Source organism: Misgurnus anguillicaudatus, chromosome 21 (assembly GCF_027580225.2).
Source record: "Misgurnus anguillicaudatus chromosome 21, ASM2758022v2, whole genome shotgun sequence".
Taxonomy (NCBI): domain Eukaryota; kingdom Metazoa; phylum Chordata; class Actinopteri; order Cypriniformes; family Cobitidae; genus Misgurnus; species Misgurnus anguillicaudatus.
In genome coordinates, this window is record NC_073357.2 from 30,418,736 (window position 1) to 30,438,120 (window position 19,385).

A 19,385-nucleotide genomic window follows, 5' to 3' on the forward strand; every position below is an offset into this window, starting at 1 on the left:
TTGGGGGTTTCTCCCATGGCCTGTTGTTTTGATCTTATTTAACAGTCTATGCCTTACACTCAATGCTGGGCCTCTCCGATTGGAGAGTATCCAAACAATGCTGGGCTCACCCAGGCTTGGAATTGGTTTTCTGTGGAACGTCTCCCTCCTCCCTTTGGGCACTTTACCAATTTGACCAAATTTGTTCCATCACTGGCTCTAAGTGGCAGACGTGTTTTCCGTTGATCTAGGTTCCTTTCACTGTGAACTCAAATAAGGCTCAACAATTCTTCACTTAATTAGATTGTTTGTGAGGAAGCTTACTCATTCAATGTTCTGCATATGCTTTCTCCCATTTTTCTTTATGCATTCATCTATACTCTTACTCACCTAATCATGTTTGAACTGCAAGAACCTTCAGTGTCATTTACATCTATGTCTTTGTCCTCACTGTGATTTAGTGTATTACAATAGACATGCTCTAATGCTCCTCATGCCACGTTATTAAAATCACAATGAGTCTTCCTCATTATCACCCACGGTTAGGACATTACATCTAAGGGAACTTTTGTTTTTTCTTGTCTATCGCAAGACAAATACTCCTTAAGCAAGGCACCTGTCTAGATGATAAATTACAGGAGTACAATGGGCTACTAAAAGTTGATATACTGTAATTGTGCATGATAATTAGAGTTATAAACCCACCTGTAAATGCCCCATTGGGATGGAAGATATTAGCTTGTGCGCTGAAACACACGCCCACTGCTTTTTTCATTTTAGAGATGAGCATTAGTGGAAATAGCATTTAAGGGCCATGATTGCATTGGAGGTGTATATATAGATAAAGAGCAGAATGCTTCATAAACCATTACTTTACAATTGGATGATAAGTGCATGAATTAGGCTAACGCTAATGTAAGAGTGTGTAAAGTCAGCAGTAAGTTTAACAGCACGGAGACTTGAGCCGCAGCCGAGAACAGCTTGGGGCAACAAAAGCAATTAAGAAAACTTAAAATAATTTGAACTAATTCTTTTCTTGTTATCTGTAGAAAATAATGCATTATGTGTTGATTACGAGCGGGGAGGAAGTCCTTTATCTGCAGTGGGAATACCTTGTGCTGAGACTGCTTCTTTCAAAAGGCTGCTTAAGGGCACTGCGTGCTGGATTTCTATTTTGTCTCTCGTTCTTTTCCGTCCTTCCATTTGCAGGCTTTGCTCTTTCTTTTCTGTTAGTTTGTCCCCCCCCCACACACCCTCATCCGCTGCCTCACATTCAGAGTTCGAATTCATTAAACACGGTGTCATCATGCGTTAGTCTTCACCTATCCGCCGTGGCCGTTTCCTCCCTCACATCGCTTTTAGAAACAATTTGCTTGTGAATAGCAAGGGCATAACCAAGTGGAATAAATCAGAGTGAAAGCGCAGTGTTTTCCGGAGATGCACGTTGGCCCACGGAGTTTTGTGCATTTGTGTGACACACAAACTCTCTCGGGCGGGTGGCGCGCTTGTGCGTGGGGGTGTCTGGTTTTGGGGATTGGCGGTAATCTTTGGTGGCTTGCTTATATACACACACTTCATGGGAAGTTGTGAATGCTGGTGTCAATCCAGAAAATCCAATTGCTCAAACCGTATCCAGACCTTTCGATTAAGCCGGGCGGAAGGGCAGAAATCCTTTTCAAATGTCATACTTTGCTAATGTTTACCTTTAATAACGCAGATCTAAATATTTCTTTTTAATTTCGAGAGAATCGTTTGTTCCTGCTTTGAGACATTTTGTTGATATTTCATTCAGCCGAGCGTACACAATGAAACAGGCCGCTTCGGTAGCAGTTTATTTATTTGATTCTTCGCCGAAGCCGCCGCCATCGGCTAGGCCTCATCTGAACCCGGCACCGTAATCTCGCCTCAGTCACGTCACTGCAAGGGCTCTGCTCAATTTCAGAGACGCTAGTGAACAGTCATGAGAGGATCCAAACCCCATTTAATGTCCTCTGATGGCTTTTGCCTGTTCGCTATCTCGCAGTGTATCTGAGTGAACTTAATAGGATAATGGAGTAATCCGGTTAGTTTACCTTCACTCTTAGACCATTTATTCAGCCTCTTTGATGCATTTGTTTCACAGAACACCAGTGGAGATGGTTAACCCGCAGATGCTAGACTGCGTAATGGTTGCGTAACGCATTCAATTTCGGCAGAGCAGCAGGCGCGAGCGCAGTGTGTCATGAGCTCCAGAGTTCGTGTAACCTAATGGAGTGCAAATAGAGTCATTATGCACTGTAATGGGAACCACTCTCTGCAATACAAGCCGTGCATGTTTTCACCACTTTTCCTCAGTTTTTGCTTGGCCTTCTCTTCAATTCCCCCATTTTGCAAAATGGAATCGTGAAAAACAGAACAACTAATCTTTTCGGCCCCCACATCTTTTAGTCACGTCAAGCAGACTCCCTGCATTTTTCTGTTGTTTTTCCGAGTAGGTAGATGCTGAATTTACAACGACAGCGTGCCACCTTACTTGCACGTGTTTGGATGTAATTACTTTGAAATAATCAATGGACTAATGATGGCATAATTTAGAGCTCACATTAATCTGCTGTCTGGTGCTGTTTATCAGAGCGAAGCCCGGTCTGGATGTGGTGAATGTAACTAGAGAGAAAGTTATTCATGAAAGACCAGGTCACAGACCTTGATGGAGGAGCGAGGCCAGTGATTGATTCTTGATGTTATGGTTCAGTCCATTGACACATTTTTTCACAAGTTTTACTGCGGTGAAAAGGTCATTAAAGCTAAATTTGTTACATAGCTGGGATTGTTTATGCATTACAATAACCACACAAAACAGCTATGTACCAAAACCTATAGACTGTTTCAACAGATGTATGTGCTGTGTTGCGATTACTTTACTTCCGGTCTCTGTTTGTTTAATGGTGTGACTAGTTGCTAAACTGAACTCTTAAACAAATACCTTGTCGAAAATAACAAATGTTTTGGTGTCCTAAAGACAATCAGAAAATGGTGATCATGGATTAGAGCTATTTGATGGGAGGTTTAAAGGAATATTCAATTTTCTTAAAAGAAAAATCCAGATAATTTACTCACCACCATGTCATCCAAAATGTTGATGTCTTTCTTTGTTCAGTCGAGAAGAAATTATGTTTTTTGAAGAAAACATTGCAGAATTTTTCTAATTTTAATGGACTTTAATAGAACCCAACATTTAATACTTAATTCAACACTTAACAGTTTTTTTCAACGGAGTTGCAAAGGGCTATAAACAATCCCAAACGAGGCATAAGGGTCTTATCTAGCGAAACGATTGTCATTTTTGACAATAAAAATAACAAATATACACTTTTAAAGCACAACTTCTCGTCGTGTAGATCCGGTCGTGATGCGCCAGCTGACCCCACTACGTCACCGCAATACGTCATCACATCAAGAGGTCACAGAGGATGAACGCGAAACTCCGCCCCAGTGTTTACATGTGTTGAGAAAGAGGACCGTTCCTACGTTGTTGTATGTCAACTGATACTAATTAATATCTTTGTGGCAGTTTATTGTTTAAAATGGTCCGCAAATGTGCGTTTTATATATGTAACACGTGACCTCCCTACGTCACTACGCATTTACGTTAGATCGGGCTGGACCGGACCTTGACGAAAAATTGTGGTTCAAAAGTATATATTTGTTACCCTTCCTGTCAAAAATGACAATCGTTTCGCTAGATAAGACCCTTATGCCTCGTTCGGGATTGTTTATATTCCTTTGAAACTCCGTTGAAAAAAACTGTTACGTGTTGAGTTAAGTATTAAATGTTGGGTTCTATTAAAGTCCATTAAAATTAGAAAATTTCTGCAATGTTTTCTTCAAAAAACACAATTTCTTCTGGACTGAACAAAGAAAGACATCAATATTTTGGATGACATGGTGGTGAGTAAATTATCTGGATTTTTCTTTTAAGAAAATGGAATATTCCTTTAAGATTGCATACATTATAGTAGGGGTGAGTGGGGCACATGCTAACGCTTTACATGTTTATACAGGGCCGAGCAATCTGTGCTTTTGTTCATTTTCTTTTACTGTCAGAAGATGATCTCTTGTGAATTTGTGAAAAGTTTTGATGTCTTTTTATTAAGATATTGAACAAAGACTGTTTTAGAGTCATGGAAGTACATTTCTTCATCTTATGTTTTTTTTTATTTCTAAGTTGGGTGTGTAAGTCACCAAATCCAACCTTATATTATTTTAATCACTGTCTTGTTACCTAATTAAAACATAACACCATTTTGAAACATGTCAGCAACTTCTAGTAACTGATAGCTGGGATTGAAATCATTTTTACACAGCGGGGTTAGTTGTAATGCTGCGTTCACACCAGCTGCGGTAGAGGCGTCAAGCACAAGTGATTTTAATGTTAAAGGGACACCATGAAACTTTTGGCCACTAGGGGGTGCTAGACACGTATTTTTCACTTCTAGCGCCCCTAGAGCCCACAAGCGCCGCAGCACTGTCGCAAAGGAAAGGAACTGGCCAACCTTAAAACTAAACTAAAAACTAAACATTTAAAATGCTAAACGATCAACATTTTGAGACAACAGGGAGAAACGCAGTCATGTTACAACTTTCTGATCAGGAACTCGTCGTGGCAGAAGCCATTTCTCAATCTGAAGGTTGCAGCCTCCGGATGTCGTATTTCTAAGCTGTATACGTCATCAAGACTGTCTTATTTCACAATATTAACAATTACAAAGTTGACTATTATACTTAGTTAATCGTAAATTGTTGCAGTATGCTTATGACTTGCGAATGTAATGCTCAGTTTACCTTAATAACCCAGGCTTGATGACGTGTGCAGCCTGCATATTTGACCTCCGGAGGCTGCAGCCTTCCAATTCAGAAACGACCAGACGTATTTCCTTGCCTTTTTCCAAACAAATATTGTTGCATCGTCTCTCTCTCCCTCGCCACCAGGATTTTCCGCAATGGCGCTCGTTATTCCTCTTTTTTGTGTGAACATCGCTCCAAATCCAAGTAAACCGATGCGTTTGGGTCTGCCGCTTTGTAATACGTCACGCGAGTGACAGCGGAACGCAGCAAATGAGGAAGAGAGAAGAGAGAAACGCTCAGATCTGATTGGTGAATGAATAGGGTTTGGTTTTACACTGTGAGCAAGTTTGAGTGCTATAGCATCATGGATTGTAATGTAAATATCATAGACACAGTAAAAAAAAAGGTAAATACGTGAACACAGCATCTGAATACAGGAAACTATATGCAATATAATCGCCGTAATTTATAAAGAACATCGCATTTATGTATGAATCAACAGTTTATATAAAAAATTGCCTTAAAGGGGAATCGAACCCGGGTCGCCTGTGTCATAGGTCCGTGACACTAAAGACTGTGCCACAGAGTCACATAATAGAAACTGCTCTCTACACTCCTTAAGTAGCCTCCAGCAAAATTCACGTTAAAAACAAATTGTGTGGAGGAAGTGACGTATGCCGTAAAGCAGTCGAATTTTGTAGTTTTTTTTGTGCTCTGGTTACTACCAGAAACCCTAAGTTTTAAAATACGAGTAAAAGTGATACAGACCCCGTCAGGCTATGGTAGACATGTCATTCAACCTATTTAAAGTCGATGTACTATCACAAGGGTCTTGAAAATTTATTATGAAGGTTGAAAAATTACATGGTGTCACTTTAAGTCAATGTGAAGACGCTATAGACATGCGTCGGGAGGTCTCACGGCGCGAATGAGGCATTTAGCGCGGCGCAATTCAGTTGAAAATTTTGAACTTTGGCAGAAAAAACGCAGTGTTAACCAATCAGGAGCTTGATCAAGTAGTGACTTGATTACAGGAAGCGAGCGCAGAAGCCCCTTCCATGATCCTTAGTGCCAATTGGGCATCATTTAAATGCCACGGCCTACCTGAGCATTGTTTCTGACCTTATCCATCCCTTTATGACCACCATGTACCCATCCTCTGATGGCTACTTTTAGCAGGATAATGCACCATGTCACAAAGCTTGAATCATTTTAAATTGGTTTTTTGAACATGACAATGAGTTCACTGTACTAAAATGGCCCCACAGTCACAAGATCTCAACCCAATAGAGCATCTTTGGGATGTGGTGGAACGGGCACTTCGTGCCCTGGATGTGCATCCCACAAATCTCCATCAACTACAAGATGCTATCCTATCAATATGGGCCAACATTTCTAAGGAATGCTTTCAGCACCTTGTTGAATCAATGCCACGTAGAATTAAGGCAGTCCTGAAGGCGAAAGAGGGTCAAACACAGTATTAGTATTGTGTTCCTAATAATCCTTTAGGTGAGTGTAAATAATATTCATCAAAATGATAACTGTTAATACAATATCAGGGGAAATAACTCACAATTACGATTTTTTTTAATCTTAATTGTGCAGTCCTTTAAAAAACAACTATTTTATGCATTGATGCTAAATACAAGGATGGTGCCCCGCATTAGTGCATTTGGCAAATATGTTTTCAATAGAAGTTTATTTAAGACTGAATCTGTTATTTCTGAACCCTGTTTAGGTTGGATGTGTTTGTAAGAGGTTGAGTAAGATAAACAAGCTGACACTCCAGAAAACCTCAGTTCCTTTAAATTAGGGCGGGATCCCAGTAGGTTACAATTTAATATCGGAAGCCCCATACAGCATTATTATTTAAGCCAAGCCTATGAGCTTTGCACTTTCAGTGGGACAAATGGGGAAATTGAAGTACACAGATTTTCAATAACCTGCACAACATCCTGCAGTGGCTCATGGGAAGGGACATGTTGCACGTCCTACCTTCAAAGCAGGCAGCCCAGGGAGATCCACTGTGCACATGTTTACAGGTACAAGTACCAAGCACAGAAACAAATGCCTAAACCCCCAACGTACACATGCACACACACAGACCAAATAAACTCTGGCTCAGAAGTCCTTTACTGGAAACGTCTTGAGGAAAGAGACGCTTAACACAGGCAAACATTATTCAAAAAATGTCACATATTCAAGAGAGCGGAAGATAAGTGCACTGCACATGAGACCTGCACTAATGTCAGCTGAAGGGCATTGGAATAAACAGCTGCTTGTCTTTTTCGCGGTTAGGGAACCGGGGATCGGATGGGGTAACTGAGGAGAGCGATAGCCAGCATCTTCCAGGCATATGGTTTCTCCTCCGTCTCAGAGCTTCTGAGGACTTTTTCTGTCCTTGGATCTGTAGCTCACTTTTCTCTTTTTGTTTTAGACTCACTTCATTGTGTACTAGAGACTGGCCTTACGCACACTTTTCTCATAGTTTGTATGAGGGCCAACATATTTTTACTTATTAATTTTCCATTTCAGCTCTGTTAGAAGACGTAGCGGTAAGGGTTGCCATAGCTTTCATTAAGGCCGAAGTAGGATGAAATATGGATGCGTAGGGAGCGGATTAGAGTGATGGAATGGGTTGAATATTGCCTCACTGGCGCCTGGGCAATATTGTCTTGGGGGTGTAAGACACTTAGGCCCATAGAAACCCGAGCCATTTTCAAAACACCATCGCACTCATCGGCAAAGCAGAGAAGTTTTTCTTATCCACAGCTGATAAATATGATCTTAATCACAGTCCGACTTCAAAGTGTAAGAGAGTCTCTGTAATAATATAGCTATGATGCATACAGTACGGTCCTGGGCAGAGGGCCTGACATTACCAAAGGCTTTGAGATGACTTTCAAACAAATCTGTTCTGGCCATGATCCTTGGGCGACGGACAGTGATGTGATTTTAATGACATTTTGTCAATGAACAATGCAGCTCGGAGAGCAGCGTCATCAAATCATTGACATTTCTGTTATGTATCATTACCAACACCAATATTGGAAACTAAGCAGAGTCCTTGAGTGATATATCAACGTGTTGATACATAACCACTTTCAAAATGCCCTGTTAAGGGTTTCTTGCTGTATATATCAATATGTGCAGTGTCTTTGATAAATTAGATTTAAAGTAAAAATTAATTTCAAAACATACAGTAACCACATTATATAAGCACTTGTTAAACATCCAATCCTTGTGCCTTAGTTAAGATGGATGTCTGATACTCCTTTATGTTAACCTGTTATGCATTCTATATATTGTAGGCCTTGCAGCATATGCTGGATGTCTGTAGTTCTGCTCACTACAACCTTGTGAACTCCTTCACTGTCTAATCATCATGGAAAAGTGACTGATGATGTAGGTTCTCCACAGACAGCACTTTGTGCTCAAGATCTGACTCACTAATAATAAAAACTATTGAAACAGTTTTATGATGCTAAGCTAACAAATGTTACTTAAAAAATAAATAAATAAATAAATATATATATATATATATATATATATATATATTTTTTTTTTTAAATTAATTTTATATATTTATTTTATATATATATATATATATATATATATATATATATATATATATATATATATATATATATATATATATATATATATATATATATATATATATATATACATATATATATATATATATATATATATATATATACTGTACATATCATACCTAACCCAGACAATCAAGCAAGAAACACAATAACACACATTTAGACAGATTACATTACATCAATAAGGTTAGTTAAAATGATGACACAGCTGGGAACTTTTAAGAAATTGTTTATGGTGCTTTTTAAATGTACAATAAATTGGACATTTTCTAATGTTTGATGGAATACTGTTCCAAAGTTGACCTCCTCTGATAGCCAGTACAGTTTGTCCAAAAAGGTAGTTTTTACAGGATCTCTATATCTCCTCTAAGTAAAGCTCTGGTCAGTTATTGGTTTAATATTATGTAGAAAGTAAAGGTGGAGCAAGACCATGAAAAACTTGAATACAATTTTCAAAATTGACCATATTTATTTTCCAAGAATATTACACTGATGCAATGACGGTTTTTGATTAAGTATTTTTATAGATTTTTTTAAATAACATTTTTATGGGTTCTAAAGTTAAAGTTCCATTCCCCCCAGGAACACATTGGACCGCTCCAGTTTTTTAGGGTTTATAGTGAAAATCATAGCAACAGTTTTCTTTTTGTTCAATATTTAGACAGCCAATGCTGTATATTCTCCAGTGCTGATGTAAGGATAGATGAGGCCTACTGTGTGCTTTTAGCAGGTGTAAAAATGACCGCATCATCAGCATATATTTGAAATTGGACTTGTTGACAAACATCCAGGATTAATAGACTTACGAGTTATCAGGGATGGGCAGTATTTCAAATACATGTATTTAAAATACGTATTTGAAATACAAAATAGTATTTTGTATTTTGTATTTTAAAGCCTTTGAAAAAAATGAAATGTAATTTGTATTTAAATACATTTAAGATGAGTATTTTTGTATTTTTAAAATACTCAAAATACTTTGAGCCAGTCAACCAGTCAGGGTGCTGTTTTCATGCATCAACTAGTTCAGACCAGACACCAGAGTTTAGGTAAGCAAATATATCTGTGCAGCTTTTAGTGGGCAATAATTGAAATGTTGGAGTGGGAAAAAAAACAAGGGAGATTGAATTATTGGGTGTGATGTGATTTGTGTTATTATAACTGTCGCGAAAGGAAATTCAAATTCATACTTGCACGTTGGCAGGCAGTTGCACGTTGGACGACTGAGACAGAGTGTGGAACGCTGACAAATAAGCCTTGAAGTCAACACTTTTGACTTCAAGGAAAACCACAATTTTTTAATATTTTACTATGTTCTTACCTCAAATTAATACATAACTATCTATTTTCAATGCATGGAGGAAGAGCACTTAGTTTGCAGCATTTCGACCTCAGTGCGCAGTAACACCTTCACATGAGTAATGATGTTACTGCGCCAGAGGTAAGTGCTGCAAACTAAGTGCTGTTCCGCCATACAATATAGATCTCTTTTTTTATTAACTTAAAAATCACGTTTTATTTTGTGCCACCATACTTACTCGTGTAACTACCCATGTAACAGTCTTTGAATGGGGAAAACATGGAAGTGTTTGGTGGCTTCTAAATTCTTCGCTGTTTAGATCCTAAGGAATAAATGGGACTAGGCTAAATGCTAACACATTCATGACACGCTGTGCAAAGATGAAGTGCACATATTGAAAAAAGATAGGCATGTATTCATTCATCTAAGTTGAGGTAAGAACATAGAAAAATATTGAAAAACTGTGGTGTTTTTCTTTAAAGGCCCTTTCACACGTGACGCGGCAAGTGGTGGAATCAGCACACAGTTTCTGCTTTCTTTTTAGCTTTCTTTTTCTACTCTACCGCGTGAACCTGCAGGCTCCTCAGTAAACCTACAAGATTTTTATGCTTGACGTGCTCTCCGTTGTATAATTCTGTAAATGACAGAGGGCGACTCGTGAGTAATTGTTCTCAAAACCATCAAAAAGCAGCGATTAGAGAAAGTAGTTTGCCGAATAATTTGTCAAACGTAAATACGTGGATTTCTTCACATATAAACTGTTTAGGTTGTGGGTCGATGACACATGAAAAAGTTTTTATGATGTTTTTATAAAACATCACTTTACTTAAATGGCTGTTCATAAGGCTGACATGACACCTTCATAGCATCACACGTGTCATGAATATGAAGGAGATTTTGTTCACGTTTATGACAGCTGTCATTGGGTGTCATTTGTTCAATTGTGTCATTTTTATTGCAAAGATGACATGGTTTGAGATGTCTTTATGACAACTTGACATTAACACCCATACATCATAACTTTTCGTGACAACTTGACATAAACCAAGACAACATAGCTGACCACTTTTTACCAGTGATACAAATTGAATTTGTCATTAAAATGTCATTAAGTGTTAATACTTTGTTAAATAGTTTTATAACAACATCATGAATATCCTTCAGTTCATAATGTTTATTTGACTGAGTATTAATAATATTTGATATAGTATTAACACTTAATGACATTTAAATCACAGTTTAATGTAATGTAAACCCACAAAGCTAGGTAGTTTATTAAGTTTGATAATTATTGTTTATGATTTATAACAAGTTGTGTTGTACTGGTTTATGTGTCAAGTTGTCATAACAAAGATATCTCAAACAATGTCATCTTTGCATTAAAAATGACATAATTGAGTAAATGACACTTAATGGCAGTTGTCATAAATGTGCAAAAAATCTTCTTCATGTTCATGACACATCATGTTATGGTTATGAAGGTGTCATGTCAGTCTTATGCACACCCCTTCAAGTAAAGTGTTACAAAGTTTTTTTTCTAGTTTTTTATTTCCAAGGGGAAGGGGAAAGCAAGAGGTACGTAAAATAAAATAAAAGTTTCTAAGCAGTTGCACACATCTAAATGCTTTTTGGCATTCAGAAATAGACCCAGTTAGATTTCAGCCTAATATTGCTACTTGCACTGAATCACCAATTTTACATGTATTTTGTGTATTTTCAAAATACAAAATACTCTATTTGTATTTAAATACATTTTTCCTCACAGTATTTTGTATTTGTATTTAAATACATTTTTCGACACAGTATTTTGTATTTGTATTTGAAATACATTTCCATGTATTTATGCCCATCTCTGCGAGTTATCTCTAACTGGACTAAACATTTGTGTTATTTTATTCCATTGCCAATTCTTTTTGATTATTTATCAACTCGTTGTTAACTTTTATTTCCAATTTTCCATTGTCCATTTTATTTAGTTTTCCAATTAGTTTATTAATATTTTGCCATATTAGTTTGCCATTTCCGTTTGCACTTGTAACAACATCCAAAAAATTTGCCTTGCCTTTGCGTAAGGTTTCAGTTGTTTTATTTCTCATGGAAGTAAATCGTTGCCTATCAATGGTAAGACCTGATTTTAAAAACACTTTGAGTAAGATTTCTCTTTCTTTCATAAGTGTTTTACAATGGTTATTCAGCCAGGGTAGATGATTTCTCCCTTTTTTTTACCTTTTCCTCTTTTTATAAAAGGTTCCATAACATCTATAATTTTAGCGTTAAATATCTGAGAATTAGTTTCAATATCATTATCAGAAAACAATCCAGACCAGTTCACATCACTTAGAATAATATCAAGATTTTGATGTAGATTTTTTGGAATAAAATTATGATGGTTATTAAATGTAGATGAATTAAATCGCTTTTTGCTTAATTTTCAGGAAACAAAAACAATATTATGATCAGAAAGCCCTGTAATGAGATTGTATACTTTACCAATCCTTTTAGCATGGTTTGTAAATGACAAATCTATTAGGGTTTCCGAATGGTTTGTTATTTTAGATGGTGTTTTTATCATTTGTGTTAAATGAAAGTAGTCAGTAATTTGTTTAAGAGGTATTCGTTCCCTCTTTACATTCCAGTTAATATTAAAATCACCCATTAAAATAATTTCCTTGGTTTTATCACGGTGATTAAGGAGAAGTTAAAGTTGTTCATTAAATTCCTTTTTTGCAGTAGACTTTCTATATATACACACAAAAACAAATTGTTCTTTAACTTTTGACAACGGATCCCAAACTACCCTTGCCTGATTTACAAAATATTTTGTTGTTTCTATGCCGTTTAAAGATTGGATTCCTATGTTTTATTCAGAGAGTCTGTTGAATAACATTGCAAAAGTTAAAAACAGTTGTTTGTGTTAGCAGAGTCACACGCTCACCAGTGAAGTCTCCCACGTCCCTCCTACAGTGAGCGCCCCGACACCGGGACAACCCCCGCCGAGTCCACGGAGATCCCCAGCCCAACAACGGCAGCAGTGCGCTCCACACGTGTCAGAACAGCCCCTCGTATGCCGGCTACCTCCCCACATGCCACACCACCAGCCAACGACACGCCCGCGCTGAACCAAGGAGAAGTGCCGGCAGGGCCACGGGCACACCACAGCCCAAGACGCGGAAGCCCCACAAGCCACAGCCCAAAACACGGGAACTCCACAGGGCCCACAGCCCCCAAAGGTGGGTCAAACAGGCGATTTGTCAGTGACCAAATGGTAGTATATTGAGGGACGCTGATTGTTGGCTCTTTCGTTTCTCCTGTAGCACCAATTATGTTGACCGCTGGCGATGGGCCCGGAATAACTTCGATGTCTCCAACCAGAAGTAACACCAATTGAGTAGAGGTCACATTAAATTTGTTTGATTGAGATCTCGCACACACCTTAGTTGAAGTTTTAGGAGCAACATTACTCAAAATATCTTTTTTTGTGTTCATCAGAACAAAGAAATTTATACAAGCTGGTAACAAAAGTGAGACATAAAAATGAGTAAATTATGACATAATTTTCATTTTTTGGTGAACTATGGGTGAACTGTTTATGTGGAGGGCTATGATCAGTATTTGACAGAACAATTTAATCCAAAATAGACCATTTAAAGTATAAATTCACTATGTTTATCAGTATATCTGTTCCCTGTGATCGACCAATTGACCTTTTGCTGTGTTCTACCATTTGAACACCCTCAATGTTGCTTTAGCAGCTTATTGGTTGTGTATCTACACCCATGTTAGAACCCCAGACCTACTTTTCCCTGCCAGTCTCTTGTCCACCCCATTCCACACTAGAATGCCGAGGGAAGACAAACAGCCTACCTGGAGTCTCGCTCTTCAAGCCATATGTCAGCGGCTCTCTGCGCCAGCCCATCTTCAGTGATGCATGGGCAAATACCTGTCACTAACTGCCTGCTGTGGTAATAGGCTGTTCAACAACCCAGCCGTAATTCATTAAAACATGTAAAGTAGACGTTTGGACGGGAGAAGGGGCTTGCCCATCACAACTCGAGACGTTCGCGGAGTAGCGCTGGAAGATGTATTGTGCGAGCTGTCGCGATAAGGGTCTATCTGGCAGTGGGACAGTATGGGAGAGTCAGAGGTCGACTCTGTCGCGGTACAGGAGATGCAGAGGCCTCGCTGGCTACGTCTGCCTTCCGCCCGATGGTCCCGCGATCTATAAATGAAGTCATCACTCAAGTTTGTCGCCCATAACCGTGCCGAGCCGGTGGAAGTCAGCGCGAGTCTGGGCGCTCGGTGCCTGACATTAATTACACAGAAAATTAAACAAAATCTATTGCTGTGATTGAAGTGTTTACCAAGAGAAAGCAGCCACTAGGATGACTCTCTATCTATCATTGCACAGATAAGAGAACACAAAACGAGAGGTGCTGTGTTGACGTATTGAATTACCTCAGAAATTCTGTAGTTTTGGTGCAACATGTGAACCGGCAGTTTTTACTGTTTATCTTTTATGCGCGCAGCGTGCCTGGGGCTATTACCGGAGTGTCAGATGAACAGCTTGAATGTAATAAAAGAAGGAATCGGAATGTATGCCGGCGGTTTCCTGAAAGGATTTAAAATGTGGAATATAAAGCACAATGTTTTTATATCTGTTAATAAGAAGGAATCCAGTAATTGGGCTCGTAATAATGACGGCTCTGACATCTGTCACTTTAAAACGTCTGGAAAAATGAAGAGAAATGAACAGTGGATGCTTTCTCTCATATAAAGTAGTGTAATCCTCTTTAAGAGAACACTTTGCTTTGAAAACCCTTTCTTCTTTAATTGTAACAATGATAATTGCGGTTTTGTGTTGGACGACTTTCAAGGACTTATCTCTTGTATTCCGTATTATTAACTTTCCCGCTTCCACTAAATCCGAAAGTTTTATGCTTTGTTACTTCTATTGTCATTGTTCGTTTTCAATTGCCCATATTTCCTTTTTGAAATATAAAGTCATTATGGTCTTTCTTTATTGTTCTTTGAAGCCTCCTCTTTTCTATTATGACTGAGCTGCAAAGTTCTTTTTGCACTTTTCTTTTCAGTGCAACTTGGAAATCGCAAAAAAAACACATCTGCTCTATTTACGAATGTAAAACAGGCCTTTTACCCCTTGTGAAAAATTAGTGTACTTAAGTGTATTGAAAGCATACTTTTTGTGTGCTTAAAATAATAAAAGTATAATTTTCGAAAAGTGCACTTGCTGATAATATAATATAATACAAATTAAAGACCACTTAAGCGTACTTAAATGGAGTACACTTTAATTACACTATTTATTAACACACTTAAGTGCACTTTTTACAACTGCACTTTGTAATAATATGTATTTAATTTTAACTTATAGTAAGTACACTTTCATCATAATATTTATAATCACACTTAAGTGCACTTTTAAAAATGCACTTTATAATAATATCTAATTAATTTGAACTTATAGTAAGTACACTTTCATCATAATATTTCACTAACACACTTAAGGACACTTTTTAAAAATGCACTTTTTAATAATATCTAATTAATTTGAACTTATAGTAAGTACACTTTCATTATAATATTTATAAACACAATTAAGTGCACTTTTAAAATGCACTTTGTAATAATATCTAATTAATTTGAACTTACAGTAAGTACACTTTCATCATAATATTTCACTAACACACTTAAGGACACTTTTTAAAAATGCACTTTGTAATAATATCTAATTAATTTGAACTTATAGTAAGTACACTTTCATCACAATATTTCACTAACACACTTAAGGACACTTTTTAAAAATGCACTTTGTAATAATATCTAAATAATTTTAATTATAGTAAGTACACTTTCATCATAATATTTATAAACACACTTAAGTGCACTTTTAAAAATGCACTTTGTATTAATGTCTAATTAAGCTTAACTTAAAGAAAGTACACTTTCAACATAATATTTATAAACACACTTAAGTGCACTTTTAAAAATGCACTTTTTAATACTGTCTAATTAAGCTTAACTTATAGTAAGTACACTTTCATCACAATATTTCTTAACATACTTAAGTACACTTTTTAAAAATGCACTTTGTCTAATTTAGTTTTACTTAAATGTAACCCTGGTTAAATAATTAAATATTATTATTTTAAAAGTGTGCTTAAAAATAATAGAGACTATTCATACATCTACATTTATTTTATAAATGAGGAAATACATGTGAATAATTCAATCTGAATTATAAATCTGAAATGAGTAAACCAATCGGAGTGTTTAATTGTAAGCTCCGCCCCTTTTTTGCTTTCGGATCGCGTCTCAGTTCAGAGGAGAGATGCAGAGCGACAGAGACACTCTATCTAACGCGAGAGTGTTTAATTTGATTAAATATGACTCCTAAGTTCATATAAACTGAAGAAATCAGAATTTAACTTGCATATATTCAATGATACAGCGTGATTGTGTGGATTGGGCGCTTTTTGGGCTTTCATTTTGACCTGGTGAGTTTGTTATAATTACCAATGTTATAATTAGCCATAAAAACGAATGTCAACACTTTTAAATGTCATATCATTTTATTTGCTTAATCCATACGAGACAAAATGGTGTTATATTGTGATGTTATATGGGTTGGATTGTTCATTGCAGTGTGATTATGTAAAACCACATGGTGCGTTGTGTTCACTGCTGTTCGCTGACGCCATTTTGGTTGCACGTGCCTGTGAAAGACAAAAAGAGAGAGAAACACGTGAATGGACAGGTATTTGTCTAAATTGTCATTTATTATGATGATGGCACTTATGTATGTATTTTATTTGTTTCCTGTATTGTGTACAATTGTTCATCATTATTGATACACAATATTGAATGTTTTTTCCTTTCGTATGAACATTCCTTGAGCTGGATTTTCCTAATTGATGGCGAGCCTCCCATTTCGACCTGATTGGATCACGAATCTAGAGGAAAGGACAAATTTCTATTTTAAATATTTTTCTTCAGACAAGTAAGAGGATACATTTCAGAAACTGTTTCCTTATTTTGTTTGTTTACTTCATTGAACTGAAACATTTCAGAAGCACAAATCTGATAATTTAAGACTGATCAATACTCCAATTGATAAGAACTTTGAACTTGAATACGGATTTCAGTGTGTTACATATATAATTTGTACCATCTTTGTACATTGATTGTGACTGTGATTTCTGTAAATGAGAAGTAATTTAGAGGGTGCACCCATAGTATATATCCCCCTTCTTCGGGTCTTGCCCTGGGGGTCCGGAGCGCTGCAGGGTTTGGCTCCAACCCTGATCAAACACACCTGAGCAAGCTAATCAAGGTCTTCATGATCACTAGGAAATCACAGGTGGGTGGGTTTGATTAGGGTTGGAGCTGGGCTCTGTGGTGCTCTGGACCTCCAGGGTAGGATTTGAGGAACCCTGGTATATATAGTTAATTGTATTTTCATTGTTGTTTACTATTTTTTGTGATTAAGGAAAGAAAAAGAAAGGTTTCTCAATACTCAAAGTAAAATAATTTATTAATCAACTTACCTTCTGTCTCTGCTTGTTGCTCACTATCACTGCTACCTCCTCCTTCGTACCGTGCACCCTTCTGATCTTATTATTATGCCTGGTCCATAAGTAAGTGAGTTAATACCCGCTACATAAAGAAAGTACACTTTCATGGCAATATTTCTAAACGCATTTAATAAATGATCATTAGACTGATGTGACCTACCAAAGACTTGTTAATTTAAAGTTCATGCAGTTCTTTTTTAGTTGTCTGTTAAAATGTTAAAAAATAATAACTTTGAGTTTATTTTTTCTAAGGGATGTAATTATTCAATATTGATAGTGGTTTGATTCCAATTTAACAATATTAAAATGAGTTTTTTTTGTTTGGACATATACAACTCATAATTAATTTATTAAATGTACTTTTGCAAAACAAAAAATCTGACTTCCAAACTGTTTTATTGTCAGTGTAAGCATTGTGGTTTTTGTTTGTTTGCAATGCATTAAACTGAAATGAATACATATTTAATTAACTTTTTGTTTTGATTTGTTTTTCAGTATTTTGAGAAGTACATAACCATATTTCACATACAATAGAAGTAGTTAAAGTACATACTGTAGAGAGATGCATTGAAATCACTTCACGGCACTGAAATCACAGCTCAACTGATTGAATTTCATTTTGTATATTTGAATTTATTTGGCAAACTTGTATTTGAAACATTACATTTAATGAGTAATTAAATGTACTGTTAATATACATTAACTTATTTTTAATTTCACATTAATTGCTTGACAGTAGATTGAACAGTGCACTTTAAGTATATTATAAAAACACTAGAAGTAATTATGAAAGTAGATATAAAGTTGTAATAAAGTACCAATTAAGTTGTTCCAAAAAATCACTTTTAATGGCAACTTATTACATTTTATTTCAACTTAATATATGATATATGTGAAATTAATTACACTTAATGTGCATTCAGTGCGCCGAAAAGATTGCATTTAATTCACACTTAAGAGTATTGTTAACAGACATTAAAGTGCATTTTAAATCACATTAATTGCATGTTATTATATTGTGTAGTGCACTTTAAGTATATTGTAAAAACACTAGAAGCAATTATGAAAGTAGATATAAAGTTGTAATAAAGTACCAATTAAGTTGTTCCAAAAAATCACTCTTAATGGCAACTTATTACATTTTATTTCAACTTAATATATCATGTATTTGAAATTAATTGCATTTAATGTGCATTCAGTGTGCTGAAAAGATTGCATTTAATTCACACTTAAGAGTATTGTAAAGAGACATTAAAGTGCATTTTAAATCATATTAATTGTATGTTATTATATTGTGTAGTGCACTTTAAGTATATTTTAAAAACACTAGAAGCAATTATGAAAGTAGATATAAAGTTGTAATAAAGTACCAATTAAGTTGTTCCAAAAAATCACTCTTAATGGCAACTTATTACATTTTATTTCAACTTAATATATGATATATGTGAAATTAATTACACTTAATGTGCATTCAGTGCGCCGAAAAGATGGCATTTAATTCACACTTAAGTGTATAGACTTAAAGTGTATTATTTATGTAATAAGTACACTTTATAAAAGTACACTTAAGCACACTTTTTTTTCACAAGGTACCTCACCACGCGCTTCGTTCTATTGAAACTTTACAGCTGCGTCTCAAATCCAAAAGGTCAAATGTGAATTTTGCCCCCTTGGTCATGATGTCAAAGTCAAATGGCTAGTTTAACAGATTCCTACGGGCCTGTTTTTGGGTAGCGCTCCAAATGTTCGTGTCCACGTATAGAGACAATGAGTGATTAGCACACAACAGTGAATGCCTTTCAAACGCTTCAAAGGACGAGCCGTGTGGCCGGCTTCAGAGGTACGGGTGGCTTTTAATCTGGGCGCACCACCTGTGAGAAGCGTCAGTAGTTCCGGTTGGCGTGGCAGCAGTAGGACTTCATTATGCCAGAGCCAGGCTTGGCCCGAGTTATCCTGCCTGCCTGGCTGTACCTCTCAGGCAATACACACATACACACTCCCGGGCCTTTCACGCAGCGCCCGCAATTTGTCACTTTTCACACGAGATGAAGCCTTTTATGAAGCGAAATGAGT

General features: G+C 36.6%; 3 long non-coding RNA genes across 4 annotated transcripts in view; 2 read left to right on the plus strand and 1 right to left on the minus strand.

Annotated features, from left to right (window-relative positions):
* LOC129442012 (uncharacterized) overlaps positions 1-19,385 on the plus strand; it is a 156,149-nt gene that overhangs the window by 102,784 nt on the left and 33,980 nt on the right. For both annotated transcript variants that reach the window (XR_012359928.1, XR_012359929.1), the window contains 2 exons: positions 12,642-12,950; positions 13,035-13,114. This is a non-coding gene — a long non-coding RNA (uncharacterized lncRNA). The remainder of the gene's footprint in view (positions 1-12,641; positions 12,951-13,034; positions 13,115-19,385) is intronic.
* LOC141352851 (uncharacterized) lies at positions 15,592-17,284 on the plus strand. The gene is made up of 2 exons (XR_012359926.1): positions 15,592-16,235; positions 16,384-17,284. It is a non-coding gene; the product is annotated as an uncharacterized lncRNA (long non-coding RNA).
* Positions 16,515-17,650, minus strand: LOC141352852 (uncharacterized). The gene is made up of 2 exons (XR_012359927.1): positions 17,286-17,650; positions 16,515-16,691 (listed from the first exon to the last, which is right to left on the minus strand). It is a non-coding gene; the product is annotated as an uncharacterized lncRNA (long non-coding RNA).